General features: G+C 41.7%; 1 protein-coding gene across 3 annotated transcripts in view; it reads right to left on the bottom strand.

Annotated features, from left to right (window-relative positions):
- cenpp (centromere protein P) overlaps positions 1 to 17,549 on the bottom strand; it is a 282,096-nt gene that overhangs the window by 183,739 nt on the left and 80,808 nt on the right. The window lies entirely within an intron of this gene.

The following is a 17,549-nucleotide window of genomic DNA, read 5'->3' as shown; positions in this document are numbered from 1 at the left end:
CCACATGAAAAGAGAAATTCACTCAAGGTTATTTCTGCACACATTTACAAACTGTATTATTGAAAGCTTCATTGCAGATAGGCTACTACCTTTGCTGGAATGGTAGATGGCACAGAAAAAACAGCTTGATAAACTTGCAGACATGTCACCATGTTTGCACTTTCCACATCCATGTCATTATATAATAACTACACAAAACACAATGATTGTCAATGTTAATCAGTAAAATTGGAAAATCAAGAAACAAAACACACACTCAGTGTTGTGAATATCCAAAAAGACACATATGCAATAGTGATTTCAAAGTTGTAATCTTTCTGCAATACTTGTTATTATTCCATCACATTTTGTTTTTTCAATGTGATTATTTTCCCATAAAATTGATTTGGGAATGAGTTGAGCTCTATGAAAATAAAGGTTTAAAACCAATAGAGGAAATCTTAAGGTGTTTCAACTCCGGAATCAACCTAGTGAATCTCCTCTGCACCCCCTCCAATGCCAGTACATCCTTTCTCAAGTAAGGAGACCAAAACTGTACATAATACTCCAGGTGTGGCCTCACCAGTACCTTATTCAGCTGCAACATAACCTCGCTGTTTTAATCTCCATCCCTCTAGCAATAAAGGACAAAATTCCATTTGCCTTCTTAATTACCTGCTGCATCTGCAAACCAACTCCTTGTGATTCTTGCACAAGGACACCCAGGTCTCTCTGCACAGCAGCATGCTGCAATTTTTCACCATTTAAATAATAGTCCATTTTGCTGTTATTCCTACCAAAATAGATGACCTCACATTTACCAACATTGTACTCCATCTGTAAGACCCTCGCCCATTCATTTCGACTATGTATATCTCTTTGCAGATTATCAGCATCCTCTGCACACTTTGCTCTGACACTCATCTTAGTGTCATCTGTGAATTTTGACACACTACACTTGGTCCCCAAATCCAAATCATCTATGTAAATCATAAACAATTGCGGTCCCAACACTGATCCCTGAGGCACACCACTAGTCACTGATCGGCAACCAGAAAAACAGTCATTTACCCCCACTCTTTGCTTCCTGTTAGTTAACCAATCCTCTAACCATGCTAATACACCGTGCACCTTTATCTTATGCAGCAGTCTTTGGTGCGACACCTTGTCAAATGCCTTCTGGAAATCCAGATACACTACATTCACAGGTTATCCATTGTCCACTGCACATGTAATGTTCTCAAAGAATTCCACCAGATTAGTCAGACATGACCTTGCCCTTCATGAATCCACGCTGCGTCTTACAAAGGGACAATTTATATCCAGATCTCTCGCTATTTCTTCCTTGATGATAGGTTCAAGCATTTTCCCTACTACAGAAGTTAAGCTAACCAGCCTATAGTTACCTGCCTTTTGCCTACCTCCTTTTTTAAACAGTGGTGTCACATTTGCTGTTTTTCAATCTGCGGGAACCACCCCAGAGTCCAGCGAATTTTGGTAAATTACCACTCGTGCATTTGCTATTTCCCCCACCATCTCTTTTAGTACCCTGGGATGCATTCCATCAGGGCCAGGAGACTTGCCTACCTTTAGCCCCATGAGCTTGCCCAACACTACCTCTTTCGTGATAATGATAGTTTCTAGGTTCTCACCTGCCATAGCCTTCCTGTCATCAATTTTTGGCATGCTATTTGTGTCTTCCACTGTGAAGACTGACACAAAATACCTGTTCAATGCCTCAGCCACTCTCTCATTTCCAGTTATTACATCCCCCTTCTCATCCTCTAAAGGACCAATGTTTACTTTAGCCACTCTTTTTCATTTTATATATTTGTAGAAACTTTTGCTATCTGTTTTTATATTTTGAGCTAGTTTACTCTCATAATCCATCTTACTTTTCTTTGTAACTTTTTTCATGGCTTTCTATTGACCTTTAAAGATTTCCCAATCCTCTAGTTTCCCACTAATCTTTGCCACTTTGTATGTATTTTCTTTCAATTTGATACCCTCTATTATTTCCTTAGATATCCATGGCTGATTATCTCTTTTTCAACCGTCCTTCCTTATCACTGGTATATATTTTTGCTGAGCACTGTGAAAGATCGCTTTGAAAGTCCTCCACTGTTCCTCAATTGTCCCACCATAAAGTTTTTGCTCCCAGTCTACCTTAGCCAACACCTCCCTCATCCCATTGTAGTCTCCTTTGTTTAATCACAAGACACTGGTATTGGATTTTACCTTCTCACGCTCCATCTGTATTTTAAATACAACCATACTGTGATCGCTTCTTCCGAGAGGATTCCTAACTGTAAGATCATTAATTATTCCTGTCTCATTACGCAGGACCAGATCTAGGATAGCTTGCTCCCTCGTAGGTTCCAGTATATACTGTTCAAGGAAGCTATCGCAGATCATTCTATGAACTCCTCCTCAATGCTGCCTTGACTGACCTGGTTTGACCAATATGCAGATTAAAATTCCCCATGATAATTGCTGTACCATTTTTACATGCATCAGTTATTTCTTTGTTTATTTCTTGCCCCACCATGATGTTATTATTTGGTGGCCGATAGGCTACACCTATCAGTGACTTTTTCTCCTTACTATTTCTAATTTCCACCCAAATGGATTCAATCTTGTTTTCCCGTAGAACCTATATCATCTCTCACTACCGCCCTGATGTCACCCTTAAATATCAGGGCTACACCACCTCCCTTACCTTCCTGTCGGTCCCTCCGAACAGTCTGATACCCCTGGATATTTAACTCCCAGTTGTGACCTCCTGTAACCATGTCTCTGTAATGGCCACCAAATCATACTCGTTCACAATGATTTGTGCTGTCAACTAATTTACCTTATTTCGAATGCTGTGAGCATTCAGATAAAATGCCTTCATGCTCGTTTCTGTACCTACTTTTTGAATTCTAACACTTCCATTAATAACATCTCCTGAGTTCTCCTTCCTTTTAACTTTTTTCCTGATTTTTGATGTAGTTGGAACCTTCTCCCCACATTTTGTCCTTGCTCCCTCCTTCTTGGATTCCTTACATAGGTTTCCATCCCCCTGGCATATTAGTTTAAACCCTCCCCAACCGCTCTAGCAAACACTCCCCATGGATATCAGAACCAGTCCTGCCCCGGTGTAACTAGAATTTTGGACAGTGGGAGAAAACAGGAGCAGCTGTAGGAAACTCATGCAGACATGAGGAGAATGCGCAGACTCCGTACAGATAGTGACCCAAACTGGGAATCGAACCTGGGTTCATGGCACTGTGAGGCAACAGTGCTAACCACTGTGCCGCCCCAAGAGCACTTCCTATCCAGAGCTAAAACTAAAACACAGGGGCACATTTTGTTGCAGTTGAAACTTAAGTTGGAAGGAAACATAATGACCTGAACAAGTTAGACTATGAGACAGACAGGTTCCTTGTTCTCACATCCCCCTCCCATTTTCTAAAGGGGGAAAACAAGATGAAACTTACTTTGTTACTCTGTATGTTCATTTCCCATCTCTAAATAAATTAGCTAATTGGTCCCAACTGCCCTTGTCTTGGTTAAGAGTTTTTCAGTCTGCTTTTGGTAACATTGAAAAAGCAGATGTAAGGAAGAGTACATGCAGAAAGCACGATAGCATCAAAAGTGTCCCTTCATGATGGACTGGGAAACATTACTGAAAGGAAAGACAGTGGACAGACAATGGCAGGCATTTAAAGAACAAATAGGTGAACTCCAGAAGTTTTTTATTCCTGTTTGGCGCAAGAGTGGTAAGGGAATTGTGGCCAAACCATGGCTTACAAGGAAAATTAGAGATAGTATCAGTTTAATGGAAGAAGCATACAAATTGGCAAGAAAAAACAATAGGTCTGAGGATTGGGAGCAGTTTAAAATTCAGCAAAGGAGAACCAAGGGATTGATTAAGAAGGGAAAAATTGAGTATGAAAGTAAGCTAGCGGGCAATATAAAAATTTTCTATAGCTATGTAAAGAAAAAAAGATTGACAAAAATGAATGTAGACCCTTACAGACAGAAATGGGAGAATTCATAACGGGGAATAAAGAAATGGCCGAGGAATTAAATTTGTACTTTGCTTCAGTATTCACAAAGGAAGACATGAATAATGTATCAGAAGTGCTGAGAGAAACATGGTTTACTGAGGAGCTGAAGGAATCAGCATTAGTAGAGAAATAGTTTTAGGGAAATTGATGAGATTGAAGGTGGTCCTGATAATCTTCATCCCAGAATACTTAAGGAAGTGGCCCTGGAAATAGTAGATCCATTGGTGGTCATTTTCCAAAATTCTTTGGACTCCGGAATAGTTCCTACAGATTGGAGGGTAGATAATGTAATATTCAAAAAGGAAGGTAGAGAGAAAACAGGGAATTATAGACCAGTGAGCCTAACATCGGTACTGGGGAAGTTGCTCGAGTCCATTATCAAGGATTTCATAACTCGGCAGTTGGAAGGCAGTGGTATAATCAGACAAAGTCAGCATGGATTTACAAAAGGGAAATCATGCTTGATGAATCTATTGGATTTTTTTGAGGATGTAATCAGTAGAGTTGACCAAGGAAAACCAGTGGATGTGGTTTATTTAGACTTTCAGAAGACTTTTGACAAGGTCTCACACAACAGACTACGATGTAAAATTAAAGCACATGAGATTGCAGGTAATGTCTTGAGATGGATTGAAAGCTGGTAAGCATATAGGAAACAAAGAGTCGGCATAAATGGGTCTTTTCCTGATTGGCAAGCAGTGACTAGTGGGGTTATGCAGGGATTTGTGCTAGCACCCCAACTGTTCACATTTTATATTAATGATTTGGAAGAGGGAGCTGAATGCATCATCTCCAAATTTGCAGATGATACAAAGTTGAGTAGGAGGGTGAACTGTGAGGAGGATGCAGAGATGCTTCAGCGAGATTTGGACAGGCTGAGTGTGTGGGCATCTGCATGGCAGATGCAGTATAGTGTGGATAAATGTGAGGTTATCCACTTCGGTAGCAATAATAGGAAGTCAGATTATTACTTGAATGGGTGGAAATTGAGAGAGGTGGATACTCAATGAGACCTTGGAGTCCTCATGCCTCAGTCGCAGAAAGTAAGTGTGCAGATGCAGCAGGCAGTAAAGAAAGCAAATGGTATGTTGGCCTTCATCGCAAGAGGATTTGAGTATAGGAATAAGGATGTTCTGCTCTGACTATATAAGTGAGGCCGCACCTGGGTTGGTACCTGGGATTTCGATGTTGTGGCCATCTCGGAGACATGGATAGAGCAGGGACAGGAATGGTTGTTGCAGGTTCCGGGGTTTAGATGTTTCAGTAAGTGCAGGGAAGGTGGTAAAAGAGGGGGAGGTGTGGCATTGTTAGTCAAGGACAGTATTACGGTGGCAGAAAGGATATTTGGTGAGGACTCGTCTACTGAGGTAGTTTGGGCTGAGGTTAGGAACAGGAAAGGAGGTCACCCTGTTGGGAGTTTTTTATAGACATCCGAAAAGTTCCAGAGATGTAGAGGAAAAGATTGCAAAGATGATTCTGGATAGGAGCGAAAGTAACAGGGTAGTTGTACTGGGGGACTTTAACTTTACAAATATTGACTGGAAAAGCTATAGTTCGAGTACTTTAGAGGGGTCGGTTTTTGTCCAATGTGTGCAGGAAGGCTTCCTGACGCAGTATGTAGATAGACCAACAAGAGGCGAGGCCACATTGGATTTGGTACTGGGTAATGAACCAGGCCAGGTGTTAGATTTGGAGGTAAGTGAGCACTTTGGTGACAGTGACCACAATTCGATTACATTTACCTTAGCAATGGAAAAGGATAGGTAGATACCAAAGGGCAAGAGTTATAGCTGGGGGAAAGGAAATTATGACGCGATTAGGCGAGATTTAGCTGGCATAGGTTGGGGAAAGAAACTGCAGGGGATGGGCACAATTGTAATGTGGAACTTGTTCAAGGAACAGCTACTATGCATCCTTGATAAATGTGTACCTGTCAGGCAGGGAGGAAGCAGACATGTGAGGGAACCGTGGTTTACTAAGGAGGTTGAATCGCTTGTGAAGAGGAAGGAGACTTATGTTAAGATGAGACATGAAGGCTCAGTTCGGGCACTTGAGAGTTACAAGTTAGCCAGGAAGGACCTAAAGAAAGAGTTAAGAAGAGCCAGGAGGAGACATGAGAAGTCTTTGGCAGGTAGGATCAAGGAAAACCCTAAAGCTTTCTATAGGTATGTCAGGAGTAAAAGAATGACTAGGGTAAGATTAGAGCCAGTCAAGGACAGTAGTGGGAATTTGTGCGTGGAGTCTGAAGAGATAGGAGAGGCACTAAATGAATATTTTTCGTCGGTATTCACACGGGAGAGGGACAGTGTTGTTGAGGGGAGTACTGAGATGCAGGCTATTGGACTGGATGGGATTGAGGTTCATAAGGTGTTAGCAATTCTGGAAAGGATAAAAATAGATAAGTCCCCTGGGCCGGATGGGATTTATCCTAGGATTCTCTGGGAGGCTAGAGAGGAGATTGCAGAGCCTTTGGCTTTGATCTTTGTGTCGTCATTGTCTACAGGAACAGTGCCAGAAGACTGGAGGATAGCAAATGTTGTCCCCTTGTTCAAGAAGGGGAGTAGGGACAACCCTGGTAATTATAGACCGGTGAGCCTTACTTCTGTTGTGGGCAAAGTATTGGAAAGGATTATAAGAGATAGGATTTATAATCACCTAGAAAGGAATAATTTGATTAGGGATAGTCAGCACGGTTTTGTGAAGGGTAGGTCGTGCCTCACAAACCTTATTGAGTTCTTTGAGAAGGTGACCAAAGAGGTGGATGAGGGTAAAGCGGTTGATGTGGTGTATATGGATTTCAGCAAAGCATTTGATAAGGTTCCCCATGGTAAGCTTTTGCAAAAAATACGGACACATGGGATTGAGGGTGATTTAGTGGTTTGGATCAGGAATTGGCTAGCTGTAAGAAAACAGAGGGTGGTGGTTGATGGGAAATATTCATCCTGGAGTTCAGTTACTAGTGGTGTACCGCAAGGATCTGTTTTGGGGCCACTGCTGTTTGTCATTTTTATTAATGACCTGGATGAGGGCCTGGAAGGATGGATTAGTAAATTTGCGGATGACACTAAAGTCGGTGGAGTTGTAGACAGTGCGGAGGGAAGTGGCAGGTTACAGAGGGACATAGATGAGCTGCAGAGCTGGGCTGAGAGGTGGCAAATGGAGTTTAATGTGGAAAAGTGTGAGGTGATTCACTTTGGAAGGAGTAACAGGAATACAGAGTACTGGGCTAATGGTAAGATACTTGGTAGTGTGGATGAACAGAGGGATCTGGGTGTCCATGTGCATAGATCCCTGAAAGTTGGCACCCAGGTTGATAGGGTTGTTAAGAAGGTGTACGGTGTGTTAGCTTTTATGGGTAGAGGGATTGAGTTTCAGAGCCAGGAGGTCATGCTGCAACTGTACAAAACTCTGGTGCGGCCGCATTTGGAGTATTGCGTACAGTTCGGGTCGCTGTATTATAGGAAAGATGTGGAAGTGTTGGAAAGGGTGCAGAGGAGATTTACCAGGATGTTGCCTGGTATGGTGGGAAAATCATATGAGGAAAGGCTGAGGGGCTTGAGGTTGTTTTCGTTAGAGAGAAGAAGGTTAAGAGGTGACTTAATAGAGGCATACAAGATGATCAGAGGATTAGATAGGGTGGATAGTGAGAGCCTTTTTCCTCGGATGGTGATGGCTAACACAAGGGGACATAGCTTTAAATTGAGCGGTGAGAGATATAGGACAGATGTTAGAGGTAGGTTCTTTACTCAGAGAGTAGTACGGGTGTGAAATGCCCTGCCTGCAGCAGTAGTGGACTCATCAACATTAAGAGCATTCAAATGGTTATTGGATAAACATATGGATGATATTGGAATAGTGTAGATTAGAGCGGCTTTAGATTGGTTCCACTGGTCAGTGCAACATCGAGGGCCGAAGGGCCTGTACTGCGCTGTAACGTTCTATGGAGTATTGTGTGCAGTTTTGGTATCCTTATCTGAGGAAGGATATTCTTACGATAGAGGGAGGTTTACCAGGCTGATTTCTGGAATGGCAGGTCTGTCAAATGAGGAGAGATTAAGTCGATTAGGATTATATTCACTGGAGTTTAGAAGAATGAGAAAGGATCTCATAGAAACTTCTAAAATTCTAACAGGGTTAGACAGGGTAGATTCAGAAAGAATGTTGCCAATGGTGGGTGATTCCAGAACTAGGAGTCATAGTTTGAGGATAAGGGGTAAACCTTTTAGAACTGAGGTGAGGAGAAATTTCTTCAGAGGGTGGTAAATGTGTGGAATTCACCACCACAGAATGTACTTGAGCCCAAATCGTTGAGTGATTTCAAGAAGAAATTAGATATAGTTCTTGGGGCTAAAAGGATCAAGGGATACGGGGGGGGGGGGGGGGGGAATCAGGATATTGAATTCGATAATCAGCCATGATCAAAATGAGTGGCGGAGCAGGCTCAAAGGGCCGAATGGCCAACTCCTGCATATCGTTTCTATGTTTCATTAATTTGTTTAAAGTGAGCTCCACAGATCAACTAAAAGCCAGGTTTAAAATTCACCACTGTTGTTGGGTTTCTGAGGAATTGATGAACCCAGTAGTGAAAGGATGATGGGGACTGCTGGCTCCATAAAGTAACAATTGTTTGCAGCACTTCTGGTGGATCAGGAGTGGTCCCTCGAAACCCAATAGAAAGCCTTCAGTCTTACCCTGCCAAACACAACTTTTCCACTGCGTTCTCATGATCAATTCTCTCCTACCCCTCGCTCAACCCTGTAACCTTGCTGGCTTTTCTCACCCTCCAACCCAATGGTACTATCGCTCCTAGACTCGAAGCGCTGCTGTCCCCCAATGCATCCCCAACCAACCTATAATGGCTAACATTTGCCCTATCCCTTCCACCCTGCTGCCACACGTTTTGGTGGCCTGTCTCCACCACTTCTCTTGGGGACTGTCCCTGGGGGCCTCTTGCCACTTGCCTTCCCTTCTAAACGGGTACAGTAAGTAGTCTCACAACACCAGATTAAAGTCCAACAGGTTTATTTGGTATCAAGAGCTTTCGGAGCACTGTTCCTTTATCAGATGAGTGAAGAGTTGGGTTCACAAACACGGCATATATAGACACAGACTCAATTGCAAGAATATTGGTTGGAATGCAAACCTTAACAGGTAATCAAGTCTCTATAGGTACAGACAATGCGAATGGAGAGAGAGATAATCACAGGTTAAAGAGGTGTGAATTGTCTCAAGCCAGGACAGTTAGTAGGATTTTGCAAGCCCAGGCCAAATGTTGGGAGTTACATGTAGTGTGACTTGAACCCAAGATCCTGGTTGAAGCCATCCTCATGCGTGCGGAACTTGGCTAGTTTCTGCTCTGCGATTCTGCGTTGTCATACGTCTTGAAGGCCATGTTGGAGAACTCTTACCCGAAGATCAGAGGCTGAATGCCCTTGACTGCTGAAATGTTCCCCGACAGGAAAGGAACACTCCTGCCTGGTGATTGTTGCACGGTGTCCGTTCATCCGTTGTCATAGGTCTCACCCATGTACCACGCCTCGGGACATCCTTTCCTGCAGTGTATGAGGTAGACAATGTTGGCCGAGTTGCATGAGTATGTACTGTGGGTGGTGTTCTCATGTGTGATGGTGGCATCTGTGTCAATGATCCGGCATGTCTTGCAGAGGTTGCTGTGGCAGGGTTGTGTGGTATCATGGTCGCTGTTCTCCAGAAGGCTGGGTAGTTTGCTGCGAACAATGGATGGCACGGTGGCACAATGGTTAGCACTGCTACCTCACAGGCCAGGAACTCGGGTTCAATTCCCGGTTTGGGTCACTGCCTGTGCAGAGTCGGCACGTTCTTCCTGTGTCTGCGTGGGTTTACTCTGAGTGCTCCGGTTTCCTCCCACAGTCCGAAAGATGTGGTGGTTGGGTGCATTGGCCATGTTGAATTCTCCTCAGTGTACCCGAACAGGCATCGGAGTGTGGCGACTAGGGGATTTTCATAGTAACTTAATTGCAGAGTTAATGTAAGCCTACTTGTGACTAATAAATAAACTTAAAAAAAATTAAATACTGGCCAAATTGTTCCTGCCAGTGGCCAGGCAGGAACCAGACCAAAAAACTCTAATGAGCTCTTCTGCAGATGTCACTGGCCTTGCCAGGCTTTTTGTAAGCTTGTACAATGTTCTCTCCTTTCAACTACCCTCTTAACCCTGTTTCCTTCCACCCCCGCATTTCCTCCTGACTTGCACACATGCTAAGGACAGATGGCAACGTCAGAGGCTGCCTCATTCTGTTGTGCTCCTTTCTTCTCACTGTGCTTCCTTATTCTAATTTTTCTTTGAAAATAAAGACTCTGTTGTGCAACTTTTAGAAATTAGAATATTCACAATCTTGAACCATCAACAAAACACAAATAAGATAATTGGAGGCTTTCTGGCTTTGAAATTCATATTGTGCACTTTTTGAAATATAATCAAAATCATAATGAGAAAATATATTCTCAGCATAATGGAACATATAACAAAGCTAGAATGTGTGCAATAAAAGCAAAATAATGTAGATGCTGGAAACCTGAAATAAAAACAGAAAAGGTTGGAAAAACTCAGCAGGTCTGACGGCACCTGTGGAAAGAAACAAAGTTAACATTTCAAGTCCATATGAGTATTTTTCAGAGTTAAAGAGCGGTATAAACGTGATGGATTTTATGATGTTCAAAAGAGGATGGTGCAAAGTATCAGGGATAGGTGGGAGCTAGAAGAGATTTTACATAGATGTCATAGGCACAAAACAAAGGGAGTTATAATGGTAGCATTAAAGACTAAAGAAGGTGCTGATATTGGCAAAGGTAGGATAGCAGTATGTATTAATAACTGAACAAGGGTCAGTGCTCTGTGAAAGTAAACTTAAGAATAAGTGACAAATGGCACTGTGGGGTTCAGGGGAGGGCATTGGGTCAAAAAATGGATCTAAAAAGGGGTGTCAAGATGGGAGGAGAGAATTCATGGCCTGAAGTTGTTGAGTTCAATGTTAAGTCCAGAAGGCTGTAAAGTACCTAACTGGAAAATGAGGTGTTCCTCAAGTTTGCGTTGGGTTTCACTGGAACACTGCAACAGGCCAAGGATGGACATGTGGGAATGGCAAGAAGATGGTGAGTTGAAATGGCAGGTGATGGGAAGGTCAAGGTCATACTTGCAGACGGAGCAAAGATGTTTCACCAAGTGGTCACCCAGTCTGCATTTAGTCTCCCAATAAGACGTTTCACAACACCAGGTTAAAGTCCAACAGGTTTATTTGGTAGCAAAAGCCACTAGCTTTCGGAGCGCTGCCCCTTCGTCAGGTGAGTGGGAGTTCTATTCACAAACAGGGCATATAAAGACATAAACTCAATTTACAAAATAATGATTGGAATGCAAGTCTTTACAGGTAATCAAGTCTTAAAGGTACAGACAATGTGAGTGGAGAGAGATGTGTATTGTCTCCAGACAGGACAGTTAGTGAGATTTTGCAAGTCCAGGCAAGTTTTTTATAGTTTTTTCAAAATGTCACTGACCCTACAGAGCTGATGTCCTTACTGTTGCTCCTTGAAAGTGGAGTCGCAGGTGGCATAGTGGTATTGCAACTGGATTAGTAATCCAGGGTAACGCTCTGGGGACCCGGGTTCAAATCCCACCATGGCAGATGGTGAAATTTGAATTCAAATTCTGGAATTAAAAGTCTAATGTTGACCATGAAACCATTGTCGATTTTCATAAAAATCCATCGGGTTTGCTAATGTCTCATCTGCTGTCCTTACATGGTCTGGACTACATGTGGTTGACTCTCAAATGCTCTGAAATGGAGGGAGGCAGGAGAGGGTGCGATGTGAATTGTTGTTTAAGTGCCGTGCTAACTGGTAGAGTTGACCATGGTCTTCCAACCTTTCTAGCCACATGAACAGAGTGGGAATGGAGGGATACAAAAGAATGGTCTAGTTTGGGCCAGGGAGCAGCGCGGGCTTGGAGGGCCAAAGGGCCTGTTCCTGTGCTGTATTGTTCTTTGAGAGTGGTGAAGAAGACATTCAGCATGCTTGGTTTCATCAGTCAGAACATTGAATACAGGAGTTGGAATGTCTTGTTGAAGTTGTACAAGACATTGTAAGGCCATACTTGGAATACTGTGTGCAATTCTGGTCACCCTATTATAGAAAGGATATTATTAAACTAGAAAGAGTGCAGAAAAGATTTACTATGATGCTACCGGGACTTGATGGATTGAGTTATAAGGAGAGGCTGGATAGACTGGGACTTTTTCCTCTGGAGCGTAGGGGGCTTAGGGGTGATCTTATAGAGGCCTATAAAATAATGAGGGGCATAGATCAGCTAGATAGTCAATATCTTTTCCAAAAGGTAGGAGAGTCTAATACTAGAGGGCATAGGTTTAAGGTGAGAGGGGAGAGATACCAAAGTGTCCAGAGGGGCAATTTTTTCACACAAAGGGTGGTGAGTGTTTGGAACAAGCTGCCAGAGGTAGTAGTAGAGGCGGATACAATTTTGTCTTTTAAAAAGCATTTAGATGGTTACATGGGTACGATGGGTATAGAGGAATAAGGGCCAAATGCGGGCAATTGGGATTAGCTTACGGGTTTTTTAAAAAAAAGGGCGGCATGAACAAGTTGGGCCGAAGGGCCTGTTTCCATGCTGTAAACCTCTATGACTCTAAACCACATTGGGAGCAGTGAATACGGCAGACCAATTTGAAAGAGGTGCAAGTGAAATGCTGCTTCATCTGAAAGGAGAATTGGACCGTGAGCAGAGAGGAGGTAAAGGGACAGATGTTGGGTTATTGTTGCATCAAGCCATCTTGTATAATTCCACACTTCTACTCACTCCTCATTCTCTTATTTTCAGTTTTAAGCAACTAATTCCCTTTTAAAATAATTGATGGACTTTGTTTCAACAAGCTTGTGGCAGACATTTTGACATTCTAATGTAACTTAAATCTTCATGTCATTAATCAATGCTCTCTCCTTGTCAACTCACAAACAAATGGAAACAATTATGTATTATAACATTCCATAATCTTGAAGGCCACTCCTTAACATTCTAGTTCTAGTGAACTTCATGAAACTCTGTTGGTCTAACTGAAGAAATACAAAATGGCCCCTGAAACATCAGAGAGTTTTGCACTGAATTCACAAAATGGCACAGTCTAATCAGCAAAGTTGTCACTTCCTATGAACAGAGCAGTTGCAACAGGAAAAATGAGCTGCATTTTTTTTGTCCAACAGTTTATGTGGGTTCAATATGCAACAGATCATTTCATGTTCAAATTGGATTGATTAGACATCTTAAAACACATCACACCTGAAACGTATTGATTTATTGAATTCCATGCCATGTCATCTTTGACTATGATGGACAAGCAAACCATCTAACTTGTTATTCAAACAAATCTAAACATCGTAAAATACATTCCAGCAAATCTAAATTTTTAATTTTTAATTGTCGTTATGACCTTTCCGTAAGGAGTTTACAAAATATATTGTGCGCATGAGCTGATCGCTAATGCATTTGGCAAGTAGAGAGAAAAGGCAAACACAGCTAAGAAAAGAACTGGAAGTAAAGATGTCAGAGCAAGTCTTCAGAATTCATTATATATTTTAATTGCAGCAGCCAGCCCTTTTAAATTCATACTCAGAACTCAAAACAACCATTGTTCATGTGAGTAAGTAACTGTTCTGGAAGCACTTTACCATTACTGAAGATTGGACGAATGTCTCATCTAAATATGTACATTTAAGTAGAACCCTTTGCTCATGCCGAGTTCTGTTGCAGCAATATTTGATAAATATATAAATCAGGTTTTTCAGAAATGTAACATTTCTTGGTCTTCTCTGCAAACATTAAATGTATGAACGATAAAAGTAAAAAAATGCAAAGACCTATTTAATTGCACATGTGGTATTTATTTACCTCTGGCAAGTTAAGTAAAACACTGTATTGGGAACCTCTATCTCCAAGGGCTTTTAGAAATTTATTGGCGCAGAGCACTTTCGCCCACTTCCAGATCCCTCCCCTATTCTGTAGCACAACACAACAGGAGATTTGCAAGTAAATCAAAATGACTGCAGTTTTAAGTTGCATTTACACAGTGCCATTCAGTTCCTGTAGGAAATCTCAAAGCACTTCAGTCAATTGGCTGTTTTTTAAAGTTTGATCAGTACTTTAGAAACAAACTAGGCAGACAACTTGCACACAAGGTCCCACAACTGCAATAAGACAAACAGTGTTGGTTGAGGAATAAAAGTTGACGAGGAAAGCAGGAGATCTAACTCATCCCCTTCCTAAAGGATTTTTTTACATCCTCCTGCATAATCTGAAATTTCAAACCCCACCATGCACTAAAACGTCAGCCTAGATATGTGCCCAAAGGTCGCAGTGTGACTTGAATCTGCAATCTACTGATTCAGATGAGAAATCACCAAGTCAAGTTGTTAACAGTTCATGACAGAATATACTTGGCCTTTAAAATATTATAACAAAATGCTTTACACCCGATGTTAAAATAACCATTTTGCTCTATCAATGTGCCTTTGTTTAGTTTCTAGACTTTAAGTCCTCTCCGTGAGATTGCCAATTGTACACAATACAGCATTAATTCCTTTCTTACATGTACAACTTCAAAATGAAAATCAACTGTATTTTATTGGCCAAAGTATGAGTTGGAAAACATACAATATCAAAATTAATTGGCAATGCTAGGTAGATTTTTCCAACACACTATTGAAAAAAGTAAATAAAAAGAACTATGTACCAAGTCAGTACAGTAGTACATGACATTTAAGCGTGCATAAAATCTCTCAACTGCAAATTGAAAAAGCTACTTCATTATTTTACTGCATATTTCATATGCACTTAATGTTAAAGACATATGTCAGCCTGACTCTACTTAATTTGAAAAGCAGAAAACCCAGAGGCCTGAATCATTAATCAAAATGAGATCATAATTTATAGACAGCTCTGTGTGTTATACTTAAAGTTATTTAAAAATGCTCTTTGAATGGTTTTCTTAGATATCAGTTTGTATCAATTATTAACTATTTATAACACTTTAGCACACAGTAGTCTGGGAAAGCAGATATGACACAATGTGGAACTAATTTATTATTAAGACACACCATTGTGCTTTTGCCATTTTAAACTTGGTAAAATAGCATAGAGGAATTTCTTTACCTTTCATTGCCAAAAACATTTCACAAGCTTTTCCAGCTTCAAGTTTTGAGCACATGGAATAAATCTATTCTCCAAAAACAAATATCCTGTATTACATAACACATACATTTAGCAGGATTAAGCTTGATAAAAGTTTCAGGATCACTACTTTTAAAGATTTATTTTACTTTTAGATGCTTCAAACTTAATTGAACTGAAGAAAGGGCAATGTTTTGAAAGTTTATTTATTATTGTCACAAGTAAGCTTACATCAGCACTGCAATTAAGTTACTGTGAAAATCCCCTAGTCGCGCACTCTGGCACCCATTCAAGTACACTGAGGGAGAATTCAACATGGTCAATGCACCTAACCAGCATGTCTTTCAGACTGTGGGAGGAAACTGGAGCACTCGGAGGAAACCTACGCAGACATGGGGAGAATGTGAAAACTCCACACAGACAGTGACCCAAGCCGGGAATCAAACCCGGGTCCTTGGTGCTGTGAGGCAACAGTGCTAACCACTGTGCCACTGTCCCATTTTATCGAAGCAAAGTAAAATTTTCATGGTAAGCATCTAAAGTCCATTAAAGTAACTCAACTATATGCAGCGAATACTCTAAATATTGTGACTATGATCCTTTTGCTTGAAGGTCCATATCGGTACAAAAATCATAACAATTGAAATAACCTAGCCATTCGAGTCAAGGTGTCTGTAAAGTTCCTTTGTGCTTTTCTGAGGTTTGTCTGTCTGACATAAAAATAATAAGGCTTAACATAAAAATTGAGTTGTACTGCAAGTTGGTTTGCACCTAGCTGCACCAACAGTTTGGACTTTGTCCAGGCAATTTTATGGACTTGACAAGTCAATCAAATTTTGTTTGGAAAAAATAGCATTAATCGGGTATTAGGCTTAGAAATGAGGCCAATAACCTTACCAAGACATCAACCCTGACAATTGTCCCATTTTGTCGATCAAAGGGATTTACCACTAGGTTGCCAAACTGTCTACCCCAAAAAATCAGTAGTCAGAGAATCATAAAATCATAGAATCATACAGCGCAGAAGAGGCCCTTTGAGTTCACACCGACACATTAGAAACACCTGAACTCACACTTAATCCCATCTGCCAGCACCTGGCCCACAGCCCTGACTGTTATGATGTGCCAAGTACTCATCCAGATACTTTTTAATGGATGTGAGGCAACCTGCCTCTACCACCCTCCCAGGTAACGGATTCCAGACCGTCATCACCCTCTGGGTGAAAAACGTTGTTCCTCTCACTCCCCTGTCCCCTCCCTCCCAAAGCCTCCTGCCCCTCGCCTTGAACCTATGTCCGCTCATAAAGACCCTTAAGCTAAAGGGAACAGCTGCTCCTTATCCACTCTGCCCATGTCCCTCATAATCTTGTACACCTCGATCAGGTCATCCCTCAGTCTTCTCTGCTCCAATGAAAACAACCTAAGTTTATGAACCTCTCTTCATAACTTAAATATTCCATCCTGGGCAGCATCCTGGTGAATCTCCGCTGCATCCCCTCCAGTACAATCACATCCTTTCTATAATGTGGCAACCAGAACTATACACAGTACTCTAATTGTGGCCTCACCAAAGTTCTTTCCAACTCCAACATGACTTCCCTGGTTTTGTAATCCATGCCTCGATTGATAAAGGCAAGTATCTCATATGCCTTTTTCACCACCCTACTGACATGTCGTTCTGCCTTCAGAAATCTATGGACAAACACGTCAAGGTCCCTTTGTTCCACAGAACTTCCTAGTTCCTACCATTCATTGAGCATTTCCTTGTCAAATTACTCCTTCCGAAATGTATCACCTCACACATTTCAGCGTTAAATTACATCTGCCTCCATAGTCCTCTTTCCCAGAGGATTCAAGGTTCTAGTGAGAGTATAGGATTGACTGATGGCAATTTTAAGTTACACGTGAGTAGAGCTCGCAATACAGAAACTATCTTCATGAAGTCATGGCATTCCAAAGAGGAAACAACGAGAAAAGTTTCAAAAAATAATTTTTGGAGGGTTGAACGGAAAACCTGAAGACACAGAAGCACTCCTTCCGACTTAACAAAAGTAATGCAGACCCACTGAGTCCTGGCCTCACCCTGCTCTACCTTAACATCACTTACCCACTGCTTTCAAAGCTTACCTATGGGCCTCTGCTGCCAGCCAACATTTCTAAACTTAACATACAGCAAGTTGCACTGAGGCGCCTATTTGGCGCTCAGAGCTCACGTGACAAATTCAAATATAGTTGGTGCCTCAAAATCATGGGAGCTCAACACTCTCTGCCAATCAGCCATCCAAAAATCAAAGTCAGCCCAA

The sequence above is a fragment of the Mustelus asterias genome, chromosome 3 (assembly GCF_964213995.1).
Source record: "Mustelus asterias chromosome 3, sMusAst1.hap1.1, whole genome shotgun sequence".
Lineage (NCBI taxonomy): Eukaryota > Metazoa > Chordata > Chondrichthyes > Carcharhiniformes > Triakidae > Mustelus > Mustelus asterias.
The sequence above is the reverse complement of the archived record's forward strand: the minus strand, read 5'-3'. Positions and strand labels throughout refer to the sequence as shown.